We start from the raw sequence: 14836 nt of genomic DNA on the forward strand, positions 1-14836 counted from the left end.
TTTTGACACATTTACTTAATAAAAAGTGGAATGCTAGATAGACACACAAGAGCTTTACTAGCTCTTTACTGATTCATAGTGTTCTCTCCTTTTTAACAAAACAAAAACAAAAAAAACCTTCCTGTGTACCATCAAATGCTCAAATATCTTAATTTGCAGCTTTTTCCCCCATTATACCTAGTGGCTTCTTTGGCCAGCAGGGTAAACATGGATTTTTCCGGTTACATTTTATTTTGCAAACACTTGGGTGGTCCCATTCTTTTAAATGTACTAAAGGGTTTACATTGGTGAGTATGCTGGGGCTTTAATGATGGTAGTACACCTCCTTGTTCTCAGCAGGCATAGAGACAAAAACATTGAACAGTAGGAGACAGAAGAAAAAAAAGAAAGAGCTCAGTGAGAAATGATGCAGGAAGTTGTTAGAAAAAGCACAACTGAAGGATGCATGCACCACTTCTCCTTTACAGAAATGGTAAATTAAAAAATGCATTTATATTGTGTTAAAAGACCCCAATTTTATTTCATAATGATGTTTACACAGTAAATCCTGATTCGATTGAAAAAATAAAATAAACAAGTATTCTTACAGTTGCTAAAATAAACTCACTCCTGGTCAAGAATTGTGAATTTACAGAAGGTCCAAAATGCATATAGGAGTCTGGAAGTAGCATGGTAAATGGGTTTAATAATCAAAAAGAGGCATGCCTACAGGAAAAGCACAAGACTACAACTAGGAAACAGGCAGCGTAACTTGAGAATCCAGCAATGACAACCAGTAAGCTTATATACTGAGGGAAGAGTGGACAATGACAAAATGCTGTTGTGTTAATCAGGGGATAATGTGGAGCAGCTGAGGCAAAGGGAAAATATAGAGACTGACCCTGTATTTACACTGTGTCCATCTCCTCTTTGCCCTCCACCTCCATTCGTTCCAATGGAGGCGCTCTGCTCCGCTGCTAAGCCCAGAGGTGCTCTTTCAAGCATGTGCAGATCGTGCAATAAATGCCAGTCATAAATGCGAAAGTCAAAAATTCTGTGGAAGTTAAAACTGTTATTTTCACAAGTGTTGCTCTACTGGATGAGTACACTGAGTAGAGAAGCTATATTTTTTGATTATTTTGGTGCATTTAATGTTTAAATGTTTTGATTAGGTTAATGTGCATAGCCCAGTAATTGATCTAATGTATGCAATTGCTAATATGCACATATATGCGCATATGTTTTATCAATATAGCAAAAAGCCTTTAAGAAAATCTGTCTTGAATTGTTTTGAAAATATGGATGTTGTGCTTGTTCAGTTTCCTTGTGGTGCGAGGTGATCCGTGTAGATTGACTCCAACCTGACTCCGGCATTCAGCAAAAATAGAATTATGTCTAATTTTGCTGGATGGCCGTGTGCCCTGCCCCACTCTGTGGGAACAGTGTAAACACGCTCATTGACTATAAAGGGTGCGGAATTACTGCGGAGATCGTACTGTGGCGGAGCGGTGACAGACGTTGTGTAAATTGGGGTTGAGGGAGGGACTAATTAACATGGATGGAGCTGAACTAAGATGCAAAAGACTAAGATAAATCTGATATAGTTCCTAATTTACAAAGAACAGAACACAAAAGGTAATGAACTACTATGTCAACACCTTAGAGAACATAAACAACAGCTAAATGAATAAAAAAAACATAAAAGAAACCCAAAAACCTAAACAATTATGGATTATAACATTGATTACAGTTAAGAATATAATTATGGTTTTTATAAAATATATCTGTTTATTCTGATCCATAAACCGAAGAAGAAATATAGAATATAGAATAACCTGCTTAATTTAATAGTAGTTTTCCAAGTATGTATTTATCAAACTATGAAATACTGCAAGCATATCAGGCTTATATCAGCTTATTAATGAGTAAGGATATCTGCTCCCTTAAGTCTTGCAGTCTGCTGCTTAGCAGACACACTGTTGTCTGCCAAGTATACATCTAAACGTTACCTTAGTGAGAGGAATTTGTGGCTGTCCTTTTACTTTCCAAACTAGGAATTATCATGTTATTTGCAACTGAAAATATTTCTAAACAGAAGTATTTGCCGTTTTTGTAAGCGGAAAAAAGTGCAGTATGTGGGGTACAGGTGGGGTAAGAGCAGCTCGGCCCTCTGTAGCTTTTTAAACCTTTCATATACAGGGGTTGGACAATGAAACTGAAACACCTGGTTTTAGACCACAATAATTTATTAGTATGGTGTAGGGCCTCCTTTTGCGGCCAATACAACATCAATTCATCTTGGGAATGACATATACAAGTCCTGCACATTGGTCAGAGGGATTTTAAGTAATTCTTCTTGCAGGTTAGTGGCCAGGTCACTACGTGATACTGGTGGAGGAAAACGTTTCCTGACTCGCTCCTCCAAAACACCCCAAAGTGGCTCAATAATATTTAGATCTGGTGACTGTGCAGGCCATGGGAGATGTTCAACTTCACTTTCATGTTCATCAAACCAATCTTTCACCAGTCTTGCTGTGTGTATTGGTGCATTGTCATCCTGATACACGGCACCGTCCAATTTAGCCATGAAACCTCCCATAATAAAATGACAGCTGTTTCAGTTTCATTGTCCAACCCCTGTACCTTGATACAGGTAACCACATTGTGCCTAAACAGAGATGATTTTTCTTTTCTTATTGTGAACTGAGGGCGGAAGCTCTTGGTTGGCATAAAATGTTTAATTTTTCCTTTGTAGCGAGCAGCTCTCCTATGCTGCCCTCTTTCTTTGTATTTAACATCAAAGAAAAGTATGAACAATTGAGGCATTTTTTCATACGTCAAGGTCAGTCATTGTTCTCCCCCTGAGAATGTAGATCGGCCTGTTTCACGCTTATTTCAGTAAGCCAACCTTTAAACACCTTTTTATGCAGATATTTAAAGAATTTCTCATTTTTGTATGTTTTTCATTCCGAGTTTGATTTTTCTTGTATTGTAGATTTAATTACGTGGAATTTTCTGGCCCATTTATTACAGCTCTGGTCTTACGTTGTAAAGTGTTTTTTTTTGTAAAGCTCACCTCTTTTTTTAAATAATACTTTCCAACTCAGCAAAGAATTCTAAATAAAACTTAGTTTGGTATGAGGATAAGGATTGCTACAATACAAGTGTGTTAATTTTGCAACACACTTAGTGATGTTTATATAACGCAGAATGAAGCAATGGAGATATACATAATATTCTGACTTCTAGATATATTTAATAACGAGTGCTTGCACTTGCCATATATAATTATATATATATATATAGTTGCTTTGGTTTTTGCCAAAGGGCAGAAATGATCCCAAACCAAAAAAGATGGAAGTTTAGAAGGACTCTAAGGGACTACTTAAAACGATAAGCAGTGGGGCGCTTGAAGAAATCATTAACGCGGCTAAAGTAGCTTGAAAAAACATTAATGAATATGACTTCCAAGGGAACTGTGATGTGCTTTACTGACCACAAAAAAACCGTCAGCGCATGGTACCATGTTATCTGTAACCATAGAAGGCAAAATGACAGTTGAGTGAAAGTAAGCAGCAGGAAATGATGCAACTAGAAACATATTAAAAAAAAAAATTCAGTTTGAAAAATGTTGTTTTTTTAATTACCAAAAAAAGAAGCTAAAAATAGCATTTGATAATTAGAAAAAAATCTGTTCTCAAAAAATTTAACTTTTTAAAACATATTCTTTAAAGCGGATCAATAAACCCATAAAATATATTCTATATAGTTTAGTAGTATACATAAGGGGTAACTTAAAACACTCCCTGTTGCACCAAAATTGTTTCATTCCTCTGTCCCTGCTGGTCAGCTGCAGACTTTAGCCTGAGAAATTCTTTTGTTGATCAATTTATTCTGTCTTTCCACATATTCGCTTTAGGTCTCATCCTGTTGTTTCAGCATCACACGCAGCGCCACATTATATAATACATTATAGCTAGTGCCCTCATAATCCTGAAATTTTTCAGTTTGTGTAGAGGACCACATAAAAAAGATACAGTTTCCACAGCAGCTCTGTTAAAGGAGATAAATCTGCCACTTCAATGTGCAATTTGTCGTCTGTTTTTTATCAAGCTCTTGTATTATACATACTCCAAAGATGCTGATTTCAGATGTTTCTCAGAGTGAGGTGCCTTTGTTGCTAAATCAGGGGTTAATGTACACACCCAGCAGCTCCTTCTCTGTGCTCGCTTGGACCACCCAAGGTGTTGATAGGATCTGGTACACTTCAGAGTGGGCTTTTTGCACACATAAATTCATGCACGTACATTGGCAGTGTTGAAGCAAATATATTTTGTACATCATCTGTTGTTTAATAATTTAAATTGGGATTTTGAAACCTTTTTTTACCACTAACTTTAACACACACATAGCAAATTGGAGTCAGTGTTCTGTATCTTGTCTTTTTTAAGTGCATGCGGCCCTTTTTTAGTATGTGTGCGCACTGTGATGAATGTCTGCGTATAACATTAACATGCTTTAACCAGACGACAACTTAAATTTACCTTGTACTGCTTTTTTTTCCTCCTCTGTTTGTTTTCTGCCCAGGTCCAGACATGAAGGAGGCACGCAAGCATCCCCAGAAACCTAGTGCAATGGCACCTAGAGGCTGTCTGCGGTCTACCACCACCCTACTGCACACACACACACACACACAGTCGTACACAAAGCCTGTCACAGTAAGGATCAAGAGACCACCGAGTCTGGATGATAATAGTAGCTGGTGTTATCTATTGGTGTTTTCTTCTTTAACCTTAAAGCCATTCATTATTAATTTTACATTTCATTTTTAAATGAAAAAAATACTGATAGCAAAATATAGTAAAAACAAACTAGAAGAGTTTTGTCTTTGTTTAAATTGAATTTCTGCTTTTGGTTCTAGACGTTTTAAATTATTTCAAATATGCCATATATATAATGTGTTAATGTTCCTGTGTGTGCATGCGTCAGGGAAGGGTATGTCCATTTTTATCCCCATTATTTCCGTCCATCAAAACCTATTCGTACAAGTTTAACAGCCCCACCACAGATCCCACTACACCTCAGTAACCGAACCGCATAACCCGCCCTGTGCCCCTCCCAGGCTTCCCAGCATCCTGCCGAGCTCACCCTCTAAAATAAATCCTTCGAGCCGAAATTACAGTGCGGCCCTGTGGGAAACCCATCCCTCTTTTGCACCGCTGCATTTTTCTCCCCTCCTTATCTGTTCCTCGTTGGGTTTCTCTTGATTTTGAGCGCAGCCCATTTTATTGTAAATTAGACTGTTGTAGAGTCAATATCAGCTTTATTTGCTAAGTTTGTGCACACCAACTAGAAAATGAACTTCAGTTCCATTTTGCCCTCAATGGAGACATTTAAAAATATAAATTATATAAGAAAGGAAATTAAATAAGTTTTTTTTTTTAAATATGTATATATAGTGTTTTGGTTTTTTTTGCAAAAGAGGAAGACATGGTTGAATTTTGTGTGAGTAAATGGAATGAGGGGTTGATAATTAGTTTGTTTTAATTTTTAGAGGAGAGAAAAGAAATGTAAAATGAACACTTCTAATTAGCATACAAATAATTAGCTTTGAAATAATTTTTAATGTATCTTCATGTTATCACATTGAGACACTCAGAACGGACTGCTGTGAAGAGGCTACAGCTGCTCTGGCTTTGTATGGGGGAAAAAAATGAACGTGTATACTTCAGCATTGCATTCTGATTTTTAATTGTTATCCAGTGGCATCCAGTTTTCTGCAAATAAATTAGTCGTCAAGAGCTAAGACCGCCAGCGTTATCAAACTGGAGCTAATTATACAGATTTAAAACTGACACTGAATTAAAAATGCTAAAGTACTAGTTACTCAGACGAGAAAGCTGCACTGATAATTTTTTTGGGTTAAACTGACGACGCCAACCTCACAGCTTCCGTGTCAGTCGAGCTTTAATGATACACTACATCAGTTCAACTTTTTTCCTCCACGAGGCCAGCTTGGTTAACAGTCGGTCGAGGGTGTGTGTGTGTGTGTGTGTGTGTGTGTGTGCGGCAACTATTAAAGCACTTGAAAATCAGAGAGGAAAGAACTCACGCTGCTAATGGATGTGTCTATTGATGTTCCCATTTGGCGGCACACTGTAAACGATAGGGCAATGATTGTGTTGAAGATGGAAGGTGGTGGTGGAGGAGTGGAGAGGAGAGCAGTTTGGTTTGGCGATGATAATGACAAGGAAGGTTATTATTCGGCGCCCCATGGAGCCTCTTTTTTCTGCCTTTGTGTGTGTGTGTGTGTATTTGAGAAAGAGAGAGAGGAGTGGTACTCATCCTCCATGTCTCTCAATGATGTTGCCTTCCCAGCCCATTGGCTATTATTAACTTCTCGCTTTTTCTCCCCCAGCCCACACCACGCATGACATTACTTACTGTTGCTGCTCTTCATCCAATCATGGCTGTCTCTTTACCATAAACACCTCATTTTCCTTTTCTAAACTGTCCATATTTTTAATCCACTGTGCATATTATTTGTAATAGTGGGTAAAATAACCCCCAAAAAATGGGTAAAAAAGTCAAACATAATAGGGAAAGCAAAGAAAAGAGTTGCATTGAAGACAGGGCACGGGCCTGTATGAGATTCTCAGGTTATGATAAGTTTGTTTAAAAAAACTGTTTCTTTGCATTGCGGTTTCCACACAAAAATTCAAAACAAAACTGTAAAACATGACATGACTGGTTTAATTTGAGCCAGAAAGGTACGAGCTATTTCCACTGCAAAAAGAAACCAATTTGTTATCATAGTTATAATTATGTTTGATACGAAATGTATTTATGGTTATTTTGATTTTGATACATTAGCACATTTATAGAAAAATAAAACACCCACTAAATTTAGTAGTAGTTACACAAGTATAATAGGCTAATATTAGCTGACTATCTGCTCGTTAGCTGCTAACGAACAGAGCTTGACAGCTCTATTTCTAAAATAGTATCAGGACTGCGTGGAACTCACAACATGACAGAAATATTTCCAAACAGCCAAATGTGTCTTTCTTGTAAAGTACAGTAGCTTTCTTTCAGTGCTCGGGACAGCACAATTACTCTATGCATTATACAGTCGAAGAATACTCCAGCACTTTCTCTGGGATCCCATTAAAGGGGCTCTAAACCCCAGGAACAGAAAGACAAAAAATTTTAACAATCCAAAACTTGTTTTTAGCCTTGGCACATGTATAGCCGACCTATTGAATCACTCGACAGAAGATTTTTTTTCAACCTTACTGTGTGTGTGTGTGTGGGAACGTGTGTTTGTGTGGGAATATGTGTGGGTGTGGATGTCCTGTCAGTTCTAATCATTGTGTGCATGTGATGAATATGAATAGTCAGCCTCCCCGCAGGTTTGGCAGGAGACCACCTCCAGCTGGACTCAGCCCCCTGCTCAGGTGTCTTGGTGTGTGTTTTGTGAGTGTGGTTGTACAAGTCAGTTTGTATCTGTCAACGCGGTGACAACCTCGGGGGGATATGACAAACTGTCCATGCAAAACACAGAAATGAATGCTTCAAGCTCATTTCAAAATTTTTGTTTTTAGATTTTAGTTATTTACTGTAATACTTTTAAATCAGCTGTTAAATATTATTGCACGTTTCATGTCCATGTTTTCCCCGTTTCTTTTGTTGGTTACTTCTGAACTTTTAAGTCCTTTTTTATGTGTAGGGGATTGAATTTATACCCAAAATATCTTGTCCTTGCAGTAAAAATCCATCTATCATTTTGTGTGCGTGTGTGCATATAATTGCAGTGCACCAGATAAAGGAGACGCCATTCCAGCTGAGAAGGAGTCCTGTACACACGGTCACAATAAACACTGCACACACAGACACACTTGCACACACATGGGGGGAGGGGGCTGAGCACAAACAGGTGAGCATTAAGTCAGGGCGCTAAACAGATCACGTCGCAATGTGATATCTGCAGACAGGCAGACAGAGGAGGCCGGTCTGTACCTGCAGGCTGAAAGCGGCAACTCGAAACACCCTCGCCAGGAATTTCCTCCCACTCCTGGGAGGAGGGCGGGTTGAAGGTAAAAGGCGGGTGTAAAGCAGGGCTTCCGCTATTTTTCTTTAAAGCTACGTTTTTTCGAAATTGCTGCAGTTAATAATAAAAAAGAAAATCCATTGATATTCACTTAATGTGTGCATGTAGTTTAAAAAAAAATTATTTTTAAAGATTGAAAACAACCGAAAGCATGTAGTGAGGCTAATTGCCCACAAAAACATAATTTTTACTTTTTGATAGAAATATTTGTTTTTCACTTTTATTTTCCTTTTTTATTATAGAAACCTCATCTTGGATGTTATTTTAAAATTTTATGCATATTCTCCCTCCAGGCAAGAGTTCACACTTGCAAGCCTAAAATTAGCTCCCGTGATGAAATGAAGCGAAGGAATCAGATTGACAGCGGTGGGAGAAAAAAAGGTGCAAAATCCTTGCAGACGTTACATGTTTTGGTAGAGCACCTTTCTGTCCCTACATTCTCCTGTAAAACTCATCTAATGAAAGGACAAAAAAATGGAACAGTGTGTTCACAGGCTTGTCAAATGGAGCAGAGTTTGTGAAGCATTTAATTATCTCCTGTATGATTTGTAGGTCTGGAATTACTAGACTGTTCTGACAGAGTCCGCGGTACTAATTGTAAAATGCTGACAGTGCTCATTACACAAACCTGCCTTGCAATTTTCTCAGAGCATTGTCAGGGCTCCCTTTTGTAGTTTTTTTCTCTTTCTGTCCTTTCTGGCGCAGTCTGCTGAGTAAACATGGCCATTATCAGTGTTGATATGTATCACTTACTTCACTACTCAACATTAAGAAAAATCTTCAGCAGTTTTGCTCCTGCTGCTTGTCACCAAGCAGATGCACTGAACCAACTGTACAGTGTATTGATGACAAAGGTTTCTTCTTGGAGGGAAAAGTTTATGATTTTTGAAGTGAGGTTCTGTTAAAAGGTTATAAGCAGTTAATGTTTTACCTGCTGTAAATAACTTGCTTGGTGTCTTCATTCGGTATAATTCCAGATTACTTGGCCCTTGGCATGTTAACTTCTATCCGAGAGGGGCCAAGAGCAAAGTGGATTTCTAGCTCCCTAAAGCAACCCTTATTTTAAAAACTTCAGCTAATCTGAATTTGTACTCAATTAAGACCTGGTGTTCCACACTGCTGGTATTTTACCTGTTATTTAAACTTTTACGGTAAAGTTTTGATTATCTTTTTCAAAGCTCCCTATGTTTAGCCCAAATCTCAGCTCCCCCACCCCGTCCACTTATCTAAAAATGATTCAGTGGTTAAATGTCAGAGCTGTCTGTGCCATTAAGGCCAGCGTGTTTGAAGGAAGGACACCGTCCCCTCCTTCTTTCTCTGTCTCTTCATGTCCCCCTCCTCCCCCCTTTAGCTCCAACATCATCCAGCACCCCCTCTCCTTTGCTCCAACCCAGGCTGGTTTAAGGGCTGATCTACAGGACTTGTCATTCAGATTAAGGCCACATTGTCAGCTCAGGGCTCTTCTCTCTTTAGTTTCGTGTCCCGAATCTTTCTTCCCACTGTCAGCCGCCCCGTCCCGCGGCCAGAGAAGACCTTATAGAGCTACATTCCCTCTCATCCACTTCTGTCAATTGTAACACTGTCACTCACAGCGACAGTGTTGGATTCGTCACAGCAAGGACTTGTTTATATTTATATATATATATATATATATATATATATATATATATAAAAGCTTTGGTGATGTTCATCAGCTGACAAACAGGCTTTTAGAACTCAAGTATTTGAAGCTCTTCTTTGCTTTGAAGCGAAAAGATTTTCAGATACAAAAAAATGACATGGCAGAGACATGAGATGTGAAGGAGAAAAACAGGTGGTACACTCCTCTCCAGAGGTCTTAATGCGCTTTGTAGTAAAGACAGCTAGTACTGTTATTTTTAAGTTAAAGTTGTATGAGTTGAAGGAGTATTTAGGAAGGGGTTTGGCAGGCGATGACACACTCAACCAGATTGCCTTAGTCACTCCTTATCCTGCTTTGTTAAAGCATTCCAGCATGGTATTTATCACCCAAACGCATCTTGACTCACTGGCGTAGTTGCCGTCACGTCACGTCTAATTACTACAGCAGCTCTGTGGCATTTGAGTTTCATGCTACTTATTATCTGTACATTTTTTTTCCTTCCCAAGACGAGCAATGATTCAGCACTGTGTAAGATGGCGGACAGTTTCTCTCTTGGTATTAGTGCAAAGAGAGGAAAGAAAAGTAAAGCACATTTAAGTCTTTCGGTGCTCAGACTCAAGGGACCACATCATAACGAAACATAAAGCGCTACCGATTAGGGTGAGTCGACAGTTTCATACCCGGTCTTTTCTTTGTCCTTAAACATGTGCTGAAGCCTTAAATGTCGATGCACCTCTAGAGGTCGAGCAGCTGTGCTTCAAAAACAGCAAAGAAAAAAAAAAACAGCCAACTGTGGCCTCTGCCCAGGTGCCGTGTTTACCAAAAGCTACTATGAGTCAGGAGTTTCAAGATGACTTCCTTTGTGTAACTGCTACTTTCAGCAAAAAAAAGATGCGTTCCCATGAACTCACGCTCGCTGCAATTATGACCGTGTGTCATGGAAGTAAAATTATGCTCGCATCGCTGCTTGGTTTCTAAAATTTAAAGCAAAAGGTGAGTCAAAGTTGTCTCTCTTTTTCAGAGGCTGTGGAGGAAGAAACTACTGGAGGAGGAAGAATCTTTGCAAAATTGCATCCTTGAAATGTTTTGGGTATTTTTTTTTTTTGTGTGTGTATAATTATCGGAATTATCAAAATGGTGTTGATTTATTGTTTGCTAGATTTATTTTCTGTCACGTAACTGGGAAGAGAACCAGTAATATAAAGTTAGGCCTAAAATTATTCATACAACTAGCAGATTTAGGGTTAAAGTGATCTTTAAATTATACCTACACGTTTCTTTTGACTGTTGAGTCCCAACTTGAATCTGATAGGAAAACTATTGAGGGAACTGAAGATTAGGGTGATGGTAAGGAGGCCTTCCAACTTCAAAGTCTTAGAGCTTATTACGAAAGATAAATAATCAAAATACCAGTGGCAACACAAAAAAGAATGTTTTGATTGCTTTAATGCTAAAAAAAGAAATTTGTTAAATTGATTATTGAGAAGGGCTTAATAGTTATCAACATGACCTTTTTTTAAATGTTTTTAAAACTAATAGTTTTTTTTCTGAATTCTCTTTTGCATTTGTCTAAACAAAAGTTTGTCATTTTCTCTTGGTCGAATGAAACAAATTTTACATGAAAATCTGCCACAGGAATTAATCATTTTGAGCTTAACTGTAATCAGTTCAAACATTAGTTTGCAAATAAGGATTAATTGTGCAGGACTGTGTTACCATAGATTGGCAAAGTTCCCTTGAATAAATGAAAGAAAGATTTAGTTCATGAATGTGAGAGTTAAAAGTTTCTCCTCCCACAGAGCAGACACGCTTCCTACTCATTTCTAAGCAGGCTGTCACCTCAGGTCACCGTCAAATCCGTGCTTGCCCCAGTGAACATTCAACGCTGTCGGTGAGTTTGGGCTTAACTTAACAAAAACCATCGACCGTTGACTGTACCCTGTGGAGAGTTTGGTCACTAAATGTTTTAAAGAGAGATGAAAATAAAGTCCCACCATATGAATCAGAGGAACAACGGGAATGGCTGATGATTCCTTTGGAAAGAAAATAATCCGGACATACTTCCAGCTCTCTAAATCACACCAAAGGTCACAATCAACATTCATTGCTGTCGGTGGGTTTAGCTGTGTGGTAGAGCTCACTGAACGATGAATGCAACTGTGTCCCAGATTTCATCCGACCATCACAAGGAATGTTGTCACAAAGCACTGATGATGGCATCATTTATTTCATCTGTCTCCCTCCCTGAGCTACAGCGACGCGGGTGGTGTGACCTGGCTTCTCGACAGTTTCGCGTTGAGCAAACAGAGTAAATAACAACTGAACTACAGTTTAGCCACGAAATGTTAGACATGATTTGGTTGCAAACTGAATTAAATGAAGTTTTAATCTTTTTTTGGACATGTGGTATTTGGACTAGTTTGTATATAAAAGAAGATATAAATTGGATGGTCTTCATTTCTATAATGTTTCTAGGAATGAAGGTGTTACAATATTTAAATTTATTGTGTGTTTCTAATTGTTAACAGATGGTATGTGCCATCTTTGATCAATTTCAATAAATCATCACTGTTAAGTTCTCAATGAAGTTGTTGGTCTTTTATGTTACTTGCTGGTTTGCCAGGAGAACATGTGAAATTGATGATGTTGGATGTAACACAGTCAAAGCTTCTCTTCTGAAACATGAATAAAGCCAAAAGCTATCTGCAATATGCACATCCCACTGATCAAAGCATCCCAAGCCAAGATGTAAATGAAAAAAACTGTGGAAGCAGTTGTCAAGAATTCGTCTTACTGTTCAGATTTTATAGACTTCGACACATTTTGTTTGACAGATTATAAAACGCAGTAAATGCACATCCCTGTTAAAATACCAGATGCAAATTTGTGTAAAACCGTGAGAGCATAATAAATCATTCCAAAACTTTTTCCACATTTAATTTCACATTTGCCCTTTACAGCTCAAGTAAAATAGATTGTTTAGGAGAAAATAAAGTCCCGATAACCCGGTTGCATAAGTGTACATGCTTTTATACTAATAGTAATATTCTTTAGTATAGTCATGCGAAATTATACTTGACAATATTTGCACACTACCTTGCTAAAGTTCTTCAAAGTGATGGTGAGGACGTGTTATTTACAGCACCATATATCTCATTTTGCATTTAGTCTGTTCAGTTTTCCTATTTTGTCCCTTATTATTTTATTACTTTTGATGTTCAGCACTTTGTTTCAGCTCTGGCTGGTCTTAGACCGCTTTATAAATATAGTTGATTATTTATGATGATGATTTAGTTCTAGACTCCAGTCAAAACTGGTACTTAGAACCGTTTATATTTCCTTCCAGGTCAACAAAAGCTCGAGTTCTGTCTGCAGAACAGCAACCCCAGAGCACAATGCAGCAACCAGTGTTTCACTTAAGGCACTGTTCTTCTGGTAATGTTCACAGTTGTTTTTGTGTCAAACGTACCTTGTGAAATTGGGGCCAAACATTCAATTTATCCCAAGATAGGACGTGGATATTTCTGTGAAAAAATAACCTACTTTAAAGCTCTTCTCCATTGTCCAGACATATGGAGAAAATAGGACATTTTGGTCACATGTAAACCTACAACCAGTGCTTGGTAGAAATTCCAGCATCTTCCTTAGAAATAAAACTGAATGCTAAAGCTTCATTTAGACATCCAGTGAATGGTAGACTTCTTGAAGAGGTTTAAAACACTGGACATGAAACAACAAAAATAGTTTTTATGTCTAGTGATTTATTGATTAAACCTAAAGATTGTTCCACAGTTTTGCAACTGGGTTATTGAGCTTTGACCTTTTTTATTTTTATTTTTTTTACATTTCCTCTCCTGATAGGTTGGTTTCATATTGAGTGGAACAGGATAAATATCATAATTAAAGGAGGAAAGGGTTTAAAAATAATTTATCATTTACTCGTTTGTTTGTTTACATCACAAAACCTGATATTTTGTTGGTGTTGAGGCACTGCAATTTAAACGGTAAAACACAAGAGATTTCGTATTCTGGATGTTTCACTGTTAAGCCATATTTTTGGGAAAAAGTGGGATAGCCCCTAGTATAGACCCTAGTTCCTTCATAAATGTTAAATACAAGCAAATATGCATTTAATGTTGTTGAAACACACCACAACACCCTCTTCAAAAGTGTAACATGACTTTTTTTAGTCTTATAGGTCTAAACCTTTTTAAAGAAAAACAATATTAAATTTTATTTTACATGACATGTTTATTTTTATAAGAGCACAATACAAAGTCTAAACTTTGTGTGTGTATTTAGCTGTTTCTTTGTGTCCACTTTCTTCATATACACAACATTTGAGATGCAGTGCTGGGTGATATAGCTGCCTTTTGTTTCCCCCCACAGACCACAGTACTATTCAATCAGGAAAGAACCTGCTGAAAAAAACCGAAGGGCGTTATTTCTAAAATAAAACCACATCTTGACCACAAATGCTAACTGTCCCTTTTACTTTAGTGCAACACAGAGGTCAAGACTGCTAGAAATGTTTTTAGACTTTCATAGTAATTTTCTACTGATAATTACACTGCCTGCACTTCACCGTTTTTAGACGCTTTTCACATTTTCCCATGATCATTAAAAAAAATCTTAAATCTGATTTGATGAAGTGCAGTAGGCAGCAACTCTGACAAGATCTGCAGCCCTCTCTCCACTAGTTTATATAATGCGTCATTCAGGTCACTGCTTTAGGATTAGCAACAGCCTTAAAGAAAAGACCTGTGGTGATACGGAGAAAATGATGATGATGATGCTGGTAAGAAAATGATGCCTAACCATTACCAAGAAACTGCAGCTGAAACTGAATGAGTCACGTTAACAGTAAAGAAAGGCAATTCTTGCAAAAACAGGAGTCACATTTGATTAAGGATAAACCATCTTACGTAACTAAGTGGATGTACATTGTTAATTTCTGTCCTCTTTTATCTACTGTTGTAGGAACAAGGCAACCAAAGCCCAGGGTTTCTGCAAGATGTATTAAATTAAAGACTTCTAATTTAAATTTAAGACCTATATAGATTAAAAAGGAAAACCTAATAACTTAAAAATATTTAATTTACCTAAGAACTTAAGCCAGGTATACA

At 37.7% G+C, this 14836-nt stretch overlaps 1 long non-coding RNA gene across 1 annotated transcript in view; it reads left to right on the forward strand.

Moving 5' to 3' along the window:
- Nucleotides 1-4856, forward strand: part of LOC124873435 — a 28352-nt gene extending 23496 nt beyond the window's left edge. The window contains exon 3 of the long non-coding RNA XR_007039525.1: nucleotides 4567-4856. This is a non-coding gene — a long non-coding RNA (uncharacterized LOC124873435). The remainder of the gene's footprint in view (nucleotides 1-4566) is intronic.
- The last annotated feature ends 9980 nt before the right edge of the window (nucleotides 4857-14836 follow it).

Source organism: Girardinichthys multiradiatus, chromosome 9, assembly GCF_021462225.1.
Source record: "Girardinichthys multiradiatus isolate DD_20200921_A chromosome 9, DD_fGirMul_XY1, whole genome shotgun sequence".
NCBI lineage: Eukaryota > Metazoa > Chordata > Actinopteri > Cyprinodontiformes > Goodeidae > Girardinichthys > Girardinichthys multiradiatus.